This window comes from Bos indicus, chromosome 17 (assembly GCF_029378745.1).
Source record: "Bos indicus isolate NIAB-ARS_2022 breed Sahiwal x Tharparkar chromosome 17, NIAB-ARS_B.indTharparkar_mat_pri_1.0, whole genome shotgun sequence".
Taxonomy (NCBI): Eukaryota; Metazoa; Chordata; class Mammalia; order Artiodactyla; family Bovidae; genus Bos; species Bos indicus.
In genome coordinates this window covers 17,635,453-17,652,251 of record NC_091776.1, presented here as the reverse complement: position 1 = coordinate 17,652,251, position 16,799 = coordinate 17,635,453, and the positions used below count along the sequence as shown (strand labels likewise).

General features: G+C 42.0%; 1 long non-coding RNA gene across 1 annotated transcript in view; it reads right to left on the bottom strand.

Annotated features, from left to right (window-relative positions):
* The window catches only part of LOC139176694 (uncharacterized), a 38,081-nt gene that overhangs the window by 11,282 nt on the left and 10,000 nt on the right, over positions 1–16,799 (bottom strand). The gene's annotated exons all lie outside the window — the stretch shown is intronic.

Genomic DNA, 16,799 nt, shown 5'->3' with positions numbered 1-16,799 from the left:
ACAGTGATATTGTATTGGTTGCTAAAAATTTCAAGGAGTGAAAGGTAGTGGCTGAGGGATCAGTTGTTGTTCGGTCACTCAGTCGTGTCCAACTTTTTGGGACCCCGTGGACTGCAGCAGTAGGGATCAGTAGGGAGCTGAAATTGGGGATGGAATCATCTGATGCGTGAGATTCAAAGCAGAGTATTGTTAGGAAGGAGGGAAGGAGGGCAGTCTCAGCACAGTAAAACATGGAAAATACCTGCTCCACCCTGGCTCTGCTGTATGAAGAAGAAATAAGTAGCAGACCATCTGAGAGGGTTACAAAAAGTCATGTCCTCTGAGGGAGCCAGATGTCAGCCAGGGGAAGGTCAAGAAACATTCTTATTTGAGGAGGCTGAGAATATAGTGCAGGTGTCAGCAAACTACAGCCATGGGTCCCCTGTTTTAGTAACAGTCCTGCAGAGAGGTGTGGCGGGCAGCAAGTGAGCAAGGAGGACTCTTCCTTGACTCGTGCTGCTGTTCATGTGCAGGGTGAGGCTAACTCCGGCTATCCACTCTTTCTCTTCATCTGAACTGACAAGTCTCCAGGCCAGCAGAGGGGCCTGATGACCCTGGTTGGAACACATCAATACCCGATGTAGCCTTAGCCTTGCATTCATTCTCTTATTCGATTGGGCTTCGCTTATCAGCTACTTCAACACAAAATGCATTCATTTCAATTTAATATTGATGTGTCCCTAAACCAGAGGACTTTCAGCCTGACCTTCAGAAAGATTAGCTTGATTCTGCTTTACGACAAATGGAACTAAGCACCATTGGTGCGTAATAACATTAAAGATTTGAGTGAGATATTTGAAGCAGATGACTTGGAGTACACTTGGCTTGCTTTTTCATATTCCTGCCACACACACCAAAACTAGTGATCCAGCTTGGACACTGCACAAGTGATGAGACCAGAGAAGAAACTGTGACACATAGATTTGCTTTCTTTCTTGGTTTTTTTTTTTTTTTTTTTTAGTTTTATTTATTTATTTTTGGCTATGCTGGGTCTTTGTTGCCGCGTGCGGGCTTTTCTGAAGCTGCAGTGCGAGGGCTTCTCTTGTTGCGGAGCGCGGGCTCTAGGGTGCTCGGCCTTCGGTAGTTGCAGCACATGGGCTCAGCAGTTGCAGCTCCCAAGCTCTAGGGCACAGGCTCAATAGCTGTGGTGCATGGGTTTACTTGTTCCTTGGCCTTTGAGATCTTCCCAGACCAGGGATTAAACCTGTGTCTCCTGCATTGGCAGGCAGATTCTTCACCACTGAGCCACCAGGGAAACCCCACTTTCTTGTTTTATTGACAAAGAAATAAAAGTTCTAACAGTTGCAAACTGGAATTGAAGTCACATGTCTACAAACTTTTCTCAGTCTGAGTCATGTCTTGATCAAAGGACCTAGACTTGAGAATTTCCATGTTGACCAGGAAGTGCTTTGCCCTGATGGCAGGGGCTAGCTCATTGGTCTGCTTCTCTGTGAATTCCTTCCAACACAGTCAACACTTTCCAGCTGCCCCCACATCACACCCAGAAGCAGCATAGAACAGAGGGGATCTGTTGGTATGCATTTCCTAACATCACCTGTTTATTTAGACAGTTTCATTTAAGCTGTCTAGAAGGTTTGAAAGTCTCTCAGTCATGTCCAACTCTTTGTGACCACATGGACTGTATAGTCCATGGAATTCTCCAGGTCAGAATACTAGAGTGGGTAGCCTTTCCCTTCTCCAGAGGATCTTCCCAACCCAGGGATTGAACCCAGGTCTCCTGCATTGCAGGCAGATTCTTTATCAACTGAGGTATCAGGGAGCTGGATAATAAATAATTAGTTTTTTCCCCATTTGTTGATATGTCCATTCATTCATGAAACATTTATTAAGCAACTACTTTCTATTTTTCAGCATATTGCTCAGCAAGAAGAAACCAAGGCAAGTTAAGTCATGGTCCCTGTCCTCTTTTTCAAAAGGGATTAGGGCAAGGCGAGAATGGAGACTGGAAGTCAGGAGGCTTACTGACAGTTTCCGACAAAATTTTGGAAAAGATTATGGAGCAGATGTTTTGTGACCAAAAGGCAGTGATGACTGGGAGTTAGTATGCATCCGCTAGGCATGCGGCACACCTAACATAACTTTCTCTTTCGAGAAGGTATGAGACTAATGGATCCAGGAGATAATGTCAACCAGGTGGCATAAGCAGCGTCTCAGAGTGACTTGCTCCTTGTGGGCTTACAGGAAGATGAATATTAAAACAGTGAGTGGATTTAATTCATTCTTTTATTTATTCACTCACTTAGCAAATGTTTCTGGTGCCAAATAAACAATGGGTAAGGTACTTGTTAGGTGAGAAGATATATAGATGATTCTTGCTTTTATGGAACTTATCATCTATGGCAGAAACAGACAATTACCAGGCAGAATACACACACTGAAACAGGTAATCCACAGGGAGAGTCACCAAGAATATTGACTAGTGGATTAGTATAAGCCCAAAAGGAACCTTCTAGTGCTTTGGGCGGCAGACTTTGCTCTGGACTTTCCCAAAGTTTTCTCGGTAAATCAGACGATAAGGCAATATACTATACATAATATACAGTATAGATAATATATGTGTAATATTTGGGAGGAGAATTAATGTAGGCGCATATGTTAAAGAACACACAAAATCATTCTCAAATAAATTAAAAGTGCTATAGAATTCAAAATTACATGAAAGTCTGGTAGAAAATAGACTAAAATGCATGTAGATCTGTAGAGAAATGGCAATATTCTCAGCTCTAAAGAAACATAAACAATATCAACAGAAAAGACTGACAAATGACAGGTTTGAATAAGCAGACTTTTAAGACATCCATACAATGTAGATTACTAATATTAAAAGGAAAAAAATCAGGCTGTCAAAAAGATCTGCATCAATTATGACAGAATAACATCTATAATACTAAAAAAACTGGATTTAAATTTATAAGAAAAAAAGATGATGAATAAAAATAATAATTCACCAAAGAGGAAATACATAACATATTCAAAAGACACATTCGCAGGATGAAAGTTCATACTTTGCAGAGCAGTGAGGTCTCAGAGAGTTTCTTGGTATCTCTATCCAACTGAAGGTCTGTCAGATTCTTTATTTTTATTTTTTAGCTGCACTGCTTGGCACGTGGGATTAAACTCATGCAGCCTGCCCTGAAAGCATGAAGTCTTAACCACTGGACCACCAGGGAAGTCTCTGAAGGTCTTTCTTAATAACGGATGCAGGACTCTCAACAGAGAATCCCCACCAACAGAAGAAGGTGAAGTCAGGTGACGTCACTCTCTGACATCCTTGTGCTCCTATGGTTTCCTTTGTGTATTTCTCTAGGCATGCTTGTTACTTTCTGTTCTAAATACCACATGCTCACGTGCTAGATCGCCTCCTCTTGAGTGAAGGAAACATAGCAAGTATCTTTGTATTCCCAGCACCATGATAGTGACCAGTATTTGGTACTTATGAAGTAAGTTAGCATCCACATTCCTGACAGAGAGACAATGTGTCATGGAAAGACATGGGGTAACTGAACACAGAAAATTACAGAGTGGGTAACAATATGAACAGGCCCCCGCACCTCCATGCTGTGAGTCTAAGAGCAACCCTTGGATCTCCTGTTTTCAGGAAAACACTGCCCCTCCCCAATATATCCTCATTGTTAGAAAGTTAAGAGATGGCACAAGAACTTTGCCCGCTCCTGGCAAGACCCTCACCCTTCTTTCTAACCACTTCCGAACACTGGTAGCCTCAGTATTTGCCTTGAGACAGTCTGGAACAACCCCATCACGGCCTCTATTCCTGTCTGCTTCAGTCATCACAGGATGCTCAGAACACACTTCATCCCCAGCAGTCTTATTCACATGTGCAGTAATGCGCCGCTTTGTCTCCACCTCCCGCCTCCATAAACAGGCTCTTTGACTCTATGGCCTCTGATTGGATTCAATCAATGGACGCCGGGGCAGGATACCGGGGCAGGAGGAGAGTGAGCTTAGGTGTGTATTCCCCTGATGTCCTCATCATTGAGTTACCATGGATTGCCGCATCCTTCTTCCTAAGGTCCTAGATTCTACTGGGCAGCCCTCTCTCTCTCTCTATCTCTGAGTTTCTGTAACCACTCTCTTCTTGTCCATTTAGGTGGACATTGCTCCTGTTTGTTGCAAGCCCCTAGGCACTCCATCAGCCTTTGTTGGCTTCCTCAACTCCTGCTTATATTTGCAAATAATCCCTTTATTAAACTCTTTTCAGTTGCCCAGTTTGAGTGTGCCATCTGTTTCCTGCTGGGATTTTGACGAATACACTGCTGAATAATTAGTAGTTGGATGTATGAATGGCTTTGACTCTCTGTAAGAAAACTGAGCTCACCAGGAAGCACACTTTGCAGCAAAGGTAAGTGTCTGGGCAGATGGTGGGAACTGTCTGCACTTCGGCAGCCTGACCTTGGAGGCACAGAAGGGAGGAGTGGCTATTAGTCAACAAAGCGGAGGACGGAGGAAGAGGGGGCAGTCAGTGGACGGGGAGGAAGGCACGAAGACCCAGGCCCTGAGATGTGGAGCCAGACTGGAAGCAGCCATCAGCCACAGCAAAGGAGATGCTTTTGGTGGGACTCTCCAGGGGTTCCAGGGAAGGGGCAGGTATATCAGGCTGTGGTTTCACAATCCCAGACATGGAGACTGGGCCAGAAAAGTAATGACTCCCCCCTCACTTCTTTCTACTGCCCCACCCACGGCTTCCCTGTGGGTTCAATGAGCACTGGTGGCAGTTATCAAAGACAAGAAAATGAGAAAAACCTGGGTCATATTACCACTGCAGAGTCAGCAGTTTTATTACTGGAGAACCTCATATACTCATGGACTTCAGTAACATTATAAGTCAATGCAACTCTTTCAGAAAGCTCTATGGCAATACGTATTGCATTTTAAATAAATGTATCTTGTGACTCTGTAATTCCATTCCTAAATGTGCACCCTTCAGAAAATTCACAAAGACAAATTGGCAACAGAGCCTTATCCCTAGTGTCGAACAATGTGTAATATACAATATTCAGTAAAAAGAATAAACTGTAAAAGTATATGAGACAAGAATATACAATGGAGAAAGCAGTCTCTTCAGCAAATGGTGTTGGGAAAGTTGGAGTGCCGCATATAAATCAATGAAATTAGAACACACCCTTACACCATACACACAAGTATACTCAAAATGGCTTAAAGACAAATATAAGGTATGACACTATACAGGACTTCCCTGGTGGTCCAGTGATTAAGGCTCTGTGCTACTAAGGTTAGGGAGCCAAGATCCTACATGCTGCAGGCCTGGCCAAAAAAAGAAGACATGACACCATAAAACTCCTAGAAGAGAACATAAGCAACACACTCTCTGACGTAAATCATACCAATGTTTTCTCAGGTCAGTCTCCCAAGGCAATAGAAATAAAAGCAGAACTAAACAAATGGGATCTAATCAAACTTACAAGCTTTTGTACAACAAAGGAAACCATAAGCAAAACAAAAAGACAACTTACAGGCTGGAAGAAAATATTTGCAAATGATGTAACTGGCAAGGGCTTCATTTTGAAAATATACAAACAGCTCATCCAACTCAACAACAAAAAGCAAACAACCCAATAGAAAAATGGGCAGAAGAACTAATAGACGTTTATCCAAAGAAGACATACAGACGGCCAACAGGCACATGAACAGAGGCTCAACATCACTAATTATTAGAGAAATGCACATCAAAGCTATAAGACACCACTTCACACCAGTCAGAATGGCTATCATTAAAAAGTCTACAAATAATAAATGTTAGAGAGGATGTGGAGAAAAGGGATCTCTCCTATGTGGTTGGTGGGAATGTAAGTTGGTACAGCCACTATGGAAAACAGTATAGAGGTTCCTAAAAAAACTAAAAATAGAGTTGCCATATGATCCAGCAATCTCACTTCTGGGCATATATCTGGACATAACTATAATTTTGAAAGATACACGTACCCCTATGCTTATAGCAGCAATAGTCACAATAGCAAGGATATGGAAACAACCTAAATGTCTGTGAATAGATGAATGGATACAGAAGCTGTGGCACATATATATAAGGGAATACTGCTCAACCATAAAAAAGAACGAAATAATGCCATGTGCAGCACCCTGGACGGACCTAGAGATTATCATACTAAATGAAGTAAGTCAGAGAAAGACAAATACGATACAATATCACTTATAAAGAAAGAAAGTGAAATCACTCAGCCATGTCCATTTCTTTGTGACCCCATGGACTGTAGACTACCAGACTCCTCTGTCCATGGAATTTTCCAAGCAAAGATACTGGAGTAGGTTGCCATTTCCTTCTCCAGGGGATTTTCCTGACCCAGGGATCGAACCTGCATCTCCCACACTGCAGGCAGCCTCTTTACCATCTGAGCCACCAGGGAAGTCTATATCACTTATACGTGGAATCTAAAATATGACACGAATGAATTTATCTACAAAACAGACTCATAGACAGAGAGAACAGACTTGCGGTTGCAGGAGGAGGTGGATGCGGGAGGGACGGATAGATTGAGAGTTTGGGATTAGCAGATGCAAGCTATTAGACACAGGGTGGATAAATGATAAGGTCCTACTGCATAGCACAGGGAACTCTATTCAGTATCCTGTGATAAACCATAATGGAAAAGAATAAAAAATATATATATATATAAAACGGAATCACTGCTGTACAGCAGAAATAAACATAACATTGTAAATCAGTTATTCTTCAATTTTAAAAAGGTTAGTAAAAGTTAAAAGTAAAAAAATGTATATACATATGGATAGAGATATAAAAATTGGTATACATACGGGCAAAATTTGAAGAAAATAAGGCAGCAATGAAAACAGTATCAATAGAATGAAATCTTAAATTATTTTTTCTAAAATTCTTCCATGTTGCCATAACATTTTTACAGAAAAGAAAATAAAGGTGCTCAGTTGTGTCTGACTCTATAAGACCCATGGACTGTAACCCTCCAGGCTCCTCTGTCCATGGAATTCTCCAAGCAAGCCAAAACTTGGAAACAAACCACTTGCCATCAACAGATGGATGGATACATAAAAAGTGCTATATTGGACTTCCCTGGTGGCCCAGTGGTCAAGAATCTGTCTGTTAATGTAGGGGACACGGGTTCAATCCCAGCTCCAGGAACATTCCACATGCCACAGGATAATTAAGCGCACGCACCACACCTGCTGAGCCCATGCTCTAGAGCCTGTGCTCTGAAGTAAGAGAAGCCACCACAACGAGAAGTCTATGTACTGCAACTAGAGTAGCCCCTGCTCGCTGCAACTGGAGAAAGCCCATGCACAGCAACAAAGACCCAGTGCCGCCAAAACATTAATTAATTTTTTTAAAGTGCTATATACATATGATGGAATATAATTCAACAGTAAAAAGAACAAAATACTGATACATCCAATACCATCTCTGAATCTCAAAATAATTATCCTGAATGAAAGAAGTCAGACCAAAAAATACAAGCATTTCATTCCATCTGTGTAAAATTCTATACGAGGCAAACTGACCTGTGATGACAGAAAGCAAATCAGTGGTTTCCAAGGGATGGGATACACACCAAGGGCGATGAACAAACTTTAAGGAATGATGAACATGTTCATTATTTTGATTGTGAACATTTTATAGATTTCTATGCATGCAAAGGCTAATAAAATTTACAACTAAAAATGTGTAATGCATTGTACACTAATTACACCTCAACAGAACCATTTTAAAAAGGAAAGAAATAGAGCATGCAAAGCAAGTTATTTGATAGCGTCATGGTACCCCTCACCTGGAATCCTCACCCACTTCTGCTGGAGATGCCCGTGTGCTGTAGTGTAGACAACAGGAAAGCGGACTCATACGTAGATGACTGAAAATCAGCCAGACTGGGGACTTCCCCGGTGGTCCAGTGGTTAAGACTCCACTTTCCAAAGCAGGGACTCTGGATTCAATCCCTCGTGGGGGAACGAAGATCTCACATGCCCCAGGGTGCGGCCAAAAGTTTAAAAAATAAATAAGTTTTAAAAAGGAAATCAGCCAGACTCATTCAAGAGTGATTCCTGCAAAAATGTCAACTAAGTATTTGTTGAATGAATGGATGGATGGATAAATGAAGGTGTTCCTTCACTGAAGCCTATGGGTTTCAAATTTGTGCCTTCAGAAAACAATTGGTCACACAAAACTTCACACAAATGAAACTTCACGCAGATTCTTAAAACTGCAAATTTTAAATTCTCATAGGCCAAGGTCCTACTGCAGTCTATTTTAGGGCCCGTAATTTAAGAGGTTGATGTCTTACAAGAGATAAGAAATGGGTAAAAAGTCTAATGTTTAGTGGGGAGACGTTTTAAGAGACCTGAAAATTAAACACATTTTGTAAAAGTAAAACCCCCCAGTTTTAGTTGATGGCTGGAAGAGGGGTTTTATTTTATTATTATTTTTTGGTCACACCACGTAGCTTAGGGGATCTTAGTTCCCTGACCAGGGATTGAACCTGAGTCCCTGGCAGTGGAAGCACACAGGCCTAACCAGTGAACTGCCAGGAAATTCCCAAGGGGGTGGACTTCAATCTAAAGTGAACTCTGAAGCTGGGTGAAGTGCATCTCCTATCCTCCCTTCCCACACTTCTGTAACACTGTGTACCTGGGCCGCTTTAACACTCCTATACTCTCTTGTGATTATTACTTTTAAAAACTGTTTTCCTGGCTAAACTGTGCACTTATTGGTTTTACATAGCAAGAAAAAATATGATAAAGATGTTCAGTTCAGTTCAGTCGCTCAGTCATGTCTGACCCTTTGCGACCCCATGGACTGCAGCACATCAGGCCTCCCTGTCCATCACCAACTCCCAGAGTTTACTCAGACTCACGTCCATTGTGTCAGTGATGCCATCCAGCCATCTCATCCTCCATCATCCCCTTCTCCTCCTGCCTTCAATCTTTCCCAGCTCAGGGTCTTTTCCAATGAGTCAGTTCTTCACATCAGGTGGCCAAAGTGTTAGAGTTTCAGCTTCAGCATCAGTCCTTCCAAAGAATATTCAGAACTGATTTCCTTTAGGATGGACTGGTTGGATCTCCTTGCAGTCCAAGGGACTCTCAAGAGTCTTCTCCAACACCACAGTTCAAAAGCATCAATTCTTCAGCACTCGGCTTTCTTTATAGTCCAACTCTCACATCCATACAAGACTACTGGAAAAACCACAGCTTTGACTAGACAGACCTTTGTTGGCAAACTAATGTCTCTGCTTTTTAATATGCTATCTAGGTTGGTCATAACTTTTCCTCCAAGGAGCAAGTGTCTTTGAATTTCATGGCTGCAGTCACCATCTGCAGTGATTTTGGAGCCCCCCCCAAAAATAAAGTCTGTCACTGTTTCCACTGTTTCCCCATCTATTTGCCAGGAAGTGATGGCACCAAATACCATGATCTTAGTTTTCTGAATGTTGAGCTTTAAGCCAACTTTTCACTCTCCTCTTTCACTTTCATCAAGAGGCTCTTTAGTTCTTTGCTTTCTGCCATGAAGGTGGTGTTATCTGCATATTTGAGGTTATTGATATCTCTCCTGGCAATCTTGATTCCACCTTATGTTTCATCCAGCCCAGCATTTCTCATGATGTACTCTTCATATAAGTTAAATAAGCAGGGTGACAATATACAGCCCTGATGTACTCCTTTCCTGATTTGTAACCAGTCCGTTGTTCCCCGTCCAGTTTTAACTGTTACTTCCTGACCTGCATACAGATTTCTCAGGAGGCAGGCCAGGTGGTCTGCTATTCCCATCTCTTGAAGAATTTTCCACAGTTTGTTGTGATCCACACAGTCAAAGACTTTGGCATAGTCAATAAAGCAGAAGTAGACGTTTTTCTGGAACTCTTGCTTTTTCGATGATCCAATGGATATTGGCAATTTGATCTCTGGTTCCTCTTCCTTTTCTAAATCCAGCTTGAACATCTGGAAGTTGATGGTTAACGTACTGTTGAAGCCTGGCTTGGAGAATTTTGAGCATTACTTTATTAGCGTGTGAGATGAGTACAATTGTGCAGTAGTTTGAGCATTCTTTGGCATTGCCTTTCTTAGGGATTAGAAATGAAAACTGACCTTTTCCAGTCCTGTGGCTACTGCTGAGTTTTCCAAATTTGCTGGCATATTGAGTGCAGCACTTTCACAGCATCATCTTCCAGGATTTGAAATAGCTCCACTGGAATTCCATCACCTCCACCAGCTTTGTTTGTAGTGATGCTTTCTAAGGCCCACTTGACTTCAGATTCCAGAATGTCCGGCTCTAGGTGAGTGATCACACCATCGTGATTATCTGGGTCATGAAGATCTTTTTTGTATAGTTCTTCTGTGTATTCTTGCACCTCTTCTTAATATCTTCTGCTTCTGTTAGGTCCATACCATTTCTGTCCTTTATCAAGCCCATCTTTGCATGAAATATTCCCTTGATATCTCTAATTTTCTTGAAGAGATCTCTAGTCTTTCCCGTTCTATTGTTTTCCTCTATTTCTTTGCATTGATCACTGAGGAAGGCTTTCTTATCTCTCCTCACTATTCTTTGAAATCGGCATATCTTTCCTTTTTCCTTTGCTTTTCTCTTCTCTTCTTTCAACGGCTATTTGTAAGGCCTCCTCAGAGAGCCATTTTGCCTTTTTGCATTTATTTTTCTTGGGGATGGTCTTGATCCCTGCCTCCTGTACAATGTCAAGAACCTCCGTCCATAGTTCCTCAGGCACTCTATCAGATCTAATCCCTTGAATCTATTCATCACTTCCACTGTATAATCATAAGGGATTTGATTTAGGTCATACCTGAATGGTCTATTGGTTTTCTCTACTTTCTTCAATTTAAGTCTGAATTTGGCAATAAGGAGTTCATAGCTGAGCCACAGTCAGCTCCCAGTCTTGTTTTTGCTGACTGTATAGAGCTTCTCCACCTTTAGCTGCAAAGAATATAATCAATCTGATTATGATATTGACCATCTCGTGATGTCCATGTGTAGAGTCTTCTCTTGTGTTGTTGGAAGAGGGTGTTTGCTATGACCAGTGTGTTCTCTTGGCAAAAGTCTGTTAGCCTTTGCCCTGCTTCATTCTGTACTCCAAGGCCAAATTTGCCTGTTACTCCAGGTATCTCTTTATTTCCTACTTTTGCATTCCAGTCCCCTGTAATGAAAAGGATATCTTTTTTGGGTGTTAGTTCTAGAAGGTCTTGTAGATCTTCATAGAACCATTCAACTTCAGCTTCTTTAGCATTACTGGTAAGGGCATAGACTTGGATTACATGGAGTTGAATGGTTTGCCTTGGAAATGAACAGAGATTATTCTTTCATTTTTGAGATTGCATCCAAGTACTGCATTTCGGACTCTTTTGTTGACTGTGATGGCTACTCCATTTCTTCTAAAGGATTCTTGCCCACAGTAGTAGATATAATGGTCATCTGAGTTAAATTCACCCATTCCAGTCCATTTTAGTTCACTGATTCCTAAAATGTCTATGTTCATTCTTGCCATCTCCTGTCACTTGCCTGGAGAATCCCATGGGCAGGGGAGCCTGGCGAGTTACAGTTTATGGATCACAAAGAGTCAGATATGATTAAGTGACTAATGCACACATGCACACTCCTAGTTACAACTATTCATAGTCCAAGAAATGTTTCAAGAAACATGCAATAAGTCTCTTATCCTTCTCCATCAGAGGGCAGACAGACTGAAAATCACAATCACAGAAAACTAACCAAACTGATCACATGGACCATAGCCTTGTCTATCTCAATGAAACTATGAGCCATGCCATGTAGAGCCACCCAAGATGAACAGGTCATGGTGGAGAGTTCTGACAAAATGGGGTTCACTGGAGAAAGGAATGGTAAATCACTTCAGTATTCTTGCCTTGAGAACCCCATGAACAGTATGAAAAGGCAAAAAGATAGGACACTGAAAGATGAACTCCCCAGGTTGGTAGGTGCCTAGTATGCTACTGGAGATCAGTGAAGAAGTTACAAGAACACCCCAAATTCTTTCACAATAACCTGACCTTAGGTTCAGAGAAAAAGGTTGTTATAATCTGGAAAGCATTAACTGAATCAATTGCATTATGATCTGATGGAAGAAAGAATGTGCTGATGGACCTAAGAGTATGATCTGTATGGAAACTACAAAAGGATATATTAGGAGAAATGAGAGAGGGTTTGATCTGTTGGGAGATACATGCTGATAAAACAACCCTGGGGTTAAATCTTAACTCTCTGGATAGATTTTGCCACATAGCAAGAGTATTACTCAAAGGCAGGAGGAGAAGGGGATGACAGAGGATGAGATGGTTGGTTGGCATCACTGATTCAATGGATGTGAGTTTGAGCAAATTCTGGGAGGTGGTGAAGGACAGGGAAGCTGGCATGCTGCAGTCCACGGGGTCGCAAAGAGTCAGACATGACTGAGTGACTGAAGAACAACAACAAGTTCTACTCCAACTAACCACCACGTTGGCCTTTACATGGCATGTAAGGCCTTTACATCCTCGTGTAGACATCAACCTCTCAAGTTTGGTTTGTGTAAGGGTCTTTAATGGTCTGATCTCATCCAGGCAGACAGAAGACAGTTTTTGGATCAAGAAGCTGAGGTCCGAACCCTAGAACCCCAGAACTTTACCATCCCCTGCAAATGAGCTTTTGTGCTCTAGCTCTGATGTGAATGAAGGGAAAGCAGTTTTCTGTTTTGGAGAATTAAAACTTCAACATGAATGAATAAGTGGATGGATGAATGAATACATTAGTTCTAGGAGGAGCTGCCATCCAGAACTATAAACTCTGCATCACTGTGTTATTTTCATACATGAGATTGCTCCTCCCTTGTATCTAGCTGACCATCTGACCCAGATGATCAACAGACCCCAGAGCTGATCGGTGTCAACCTCTTCATCTTCTTCTTGCCACCTTCCCTCACCCACTACACTCCAGCCTTCCTGGTCTTCCCCATGCCAGAAACCAAAGCCCCTGGCTCTCTGCCTGGTTCTTGTCTTCTTCTTACTTTACATCCCAACTCAGCAGTCACTTGCTTAGAACCTGAGACCAGTCTCTGCAGAGCCTCTTCCGCTTGCTCTTCGTAGAGTCATCACCTTCCCACCCTCATCACCACCATGTTATTTTCCACCACAGCATTCAGCATTCTATATGTTTTATGGACTATTTTAGTTCTTATCTGCCGAGAAGCAGATGCATAGATGGGATTAAACATGCAAGAGATTTACTGGGAGAATTGGCTGGGATGGATAAAGGGAGGAGGGAGCAAGAGGAAGTGAGGAGAGCCACCAGCTGCAGGTCTGACAGCCCTGAAAGGGAGCGTGAAGGAAGGAGAGTTGGAGAGGAAGAGTCGTGAAGTGCAGCACAGTTCAGGGAAAGTTTTAGCCAGGCCTATGGGAAATCTTCCAACCAAAGTCCCCTACTGGAGGAATCCTAGCTGTTGAAGGCACAGACTTTCATTAGCACCCCTCCCATGCGTGGTTATAGGTTGGGAGCCCACAGGTTTGACCTTGGTGCAAACCCAACGGGAGGTCGAGAAGGGCAGAAGCTGGGAGCGCCTGTCATGTACACTTTCCACAGTTAATCATCTGAGCAGTGCATTTTCATGGTTATCAGATGCAATGAACTGGATATTTGTATCCCTCCCAAGCGTTAGTTGCTCAGTCATGTCCAATTCTTTTGCAACCCCATGGGCTGTAGCCTGCCAGGCTCCTCTGTCCATGGGATTCTGCAGGCAAGACCTGACCCAGGGATTGAACCTGGGTCTCCTGCATTACAGGCAGATTCTTTACCACTGAGCCACTAGAGAAGCCCAAACTCATATGTTAAAGTCCTCACCCCCATTATGATGAAATTCAGAGGTAGGACCCTTGGGGGGATATTAGGTTTAGATGATGTCTTGAGAGTAGAGCTCCATGATGGGATTAACTCATATAAGAAGAGGAAGAGACAAGAGCACTCACTGTCTCCCTCCCTTTTTCCCTCTGTCTCTCTTTCTCTCCATCATGTAAGGATACAGCAAGAAGTCTATCCTTTGGATGCCAAGAAGTGGGCTCTCACAAGACCCTGAACCTCCTGCTACCTTGATCTTGGACTTCCCAGCCTCCAGAATTGTGAGCAATAAATGTTTGTTGTTGAAGCCACCCAGGCTCTTCTAGGATAAAAGGGTCCCCATGTGGCTGACATGCCACCAAGTGGAAAATGTTCTCCTCAAAGAATAGTTTCATACTGGGGCTCAGCACTGGCCTCTATTGCTGACAGGTTGGACATTCACAGGCATCAATAACTAGCTTGATCTTTTAAACAGTGAGTCCTCTAGACCCTCCAACCCAACATGACCTTCTGATGAATTTTCTGACCTCACAATATATCCATCCATCTGTCATGCCCACTTCCTTCAGTCTTCTTAATCCTTCCTCAACCATCAGCCAGGGTATCTCAGGCACTGCACTTTGCTTTGCATTGTCCAGTGATGTCTCCAGGCTTCTAAGAACCACCATGCTTCCCAGGGCCCTTGCTAGGGTTTTAAACCAGTGTCCTGATAAAATACCTCTAAAACAATAAAATCTTGTTTATCATTCCTTACATTTGACCCTATTGATCAAGCACCCTCAAAATTTCAATTCCAGGGGTACTTCCCTTGCTTCTGCTGGTACATTCAGGCTAATTCTTATAACACCTTTAGTGAATAATCTCTTTCTTCCCTTGTCAGGCACAGCACATTCCTAGCCAGGTCTACTAGGAAGGTAACCCTAGTTATGAGTTTGTCAACCAGAGAGGAGGCAGGGCAGCTTCTGAGAGTGAGGCTCTAGGACAGATAGAGGGGGATAGAAAGAGAGTCTAACCAGGTGGAAAGAGGATAGAAAATGATGTATTTATTTAATCATTTTTTTCTAGCAAGAATCCATGCCAAGTACTCTGCAAGTACTGAGGACACAATGGTGAACAAGATCAGCAGATTCTTTGCCTTCACAGAGTTACCTTTCTTGCGGCTCTCTTTGGATACAGCACAGCTCATCACTGCTATTTCTCCATGGTTAGGGAAGGGCTGAGTTCATTAGCACTCAGCTGGGTACACAGATCTTTCCCCCAACTGCTGATGCTATCTTTAGAAAAGCAGTGAGTGGGAGTGAGGGTGTGATGAGGAGACCCTGTAACATACAGAAGGCTCAATCATAGGGAGACTAGCAAGAGAAAGGAAGAGAACTACCTTTATGCTGGGATCAGGCCCACTGTGGTGGAAATGGCAAGCTGATCACTGAAATTCACACTTCCCTCTACGCAGAGAAACAGCGGCTCAACCAGAGACTCTAGTTCCCTTTGCATCTAAGCGTGGCCACTGGAATGGTTGCCACGGGAATAGGAAGACCAGTGATGGATGTTACTTCTAGGCCAGGACTTTTTAAAAAATCATAGACTCAACTTTTATATTTTAACATTCTACATGCTCTTATTTGACGATACCCAGCTATATGACACCGAGTTCATTTTACTATTGTTTATATGGTGATGTAACAAAAATTTCAAATAATTTTCTACTTTTACTATACTAGTAAATTTTACTATGAAATATAGCATATGTGTATATTTAAAAATCACTACTAATAACTTTCAAAAAGAATGTATATATACTCATTCCTTGACCAACAAAGATGCATGGGATTCCAATGACAACCATCAAACCGTATTTTCCACTGATCACAAATTCACCACAAAATTTACAGATCACACAAAGGCAGCAATCTGCTGTGAAGAGAGACAGCAGGAACATTAAACAGGGACATGAGCTAATGCAACATTCTGAACTAATAAATTAGCTACATTTAAAATTATGAAAGAGATAAGATATGGAATAAAAACTCACAGGGGAAAAAAATCTCTGGGGGAAAAATTCCACAAAGAATTTGTGGAAGGGGAGACATTGAGAGAGGAGGGGACAATTTTAGTTAAGAAATTAATTAACTCTAAAAGGTTTATAAATAACGTTATGTACAGATAGAAAAGTGAACAAGATCTAAGAAGACAGGAAGAATCAACAAGGAAAGAGGGTGAAGGGATGAGGAAGATAGGAGGAGAAAACGTAGCACCTAAGTTTCCTAGCAGCAAAGGCAAAGTGAGGAACCCACTGTGCTTATGGCCCCAAAGTCAACGAATATAACCTACAAAGGTGAAACATTTCTAGCCCTGAGCTCTAAGAAAAGTATATTCTGAAAGCATAAAATGAACTGAGTACCATTGTGAACTCTATCCTAAACAATAGATTTACCCAAAATACAGAGATTTCACACATGGCTTTTGATTGGTCAGCCCTTAATAAAAGGGGAGGACACAATTTAAATCATAAAAGAAATTTTCCAGAAAGAGAATGATGATGGTTTAGAATCTGGGGTGACAAAACTTACTAGAAGAAAAAAAAGGAAAACCTAAGCACAATGACATTATGAAATATCATACATACAGGTTTATCATATTCTGGTAATTCTCAACATACTTGAAACTTTTTCATCATTATTATATTTGTTCTGTTGACCTGTGATCAACAATCTTTGATGTTACTACTATGACTCACTGAAGACTTCAACGATGGTTAGCATCTTTTAGCACTACAGTATTTTTAATTAAGGTATTTTTCACTGTTTTAGTCACTAAGTTATGTCCAACCCTTCTGCGACCCCATGGACTGTAGCCCACCAGACTCCTCTGTCCATGGGATGTCCCA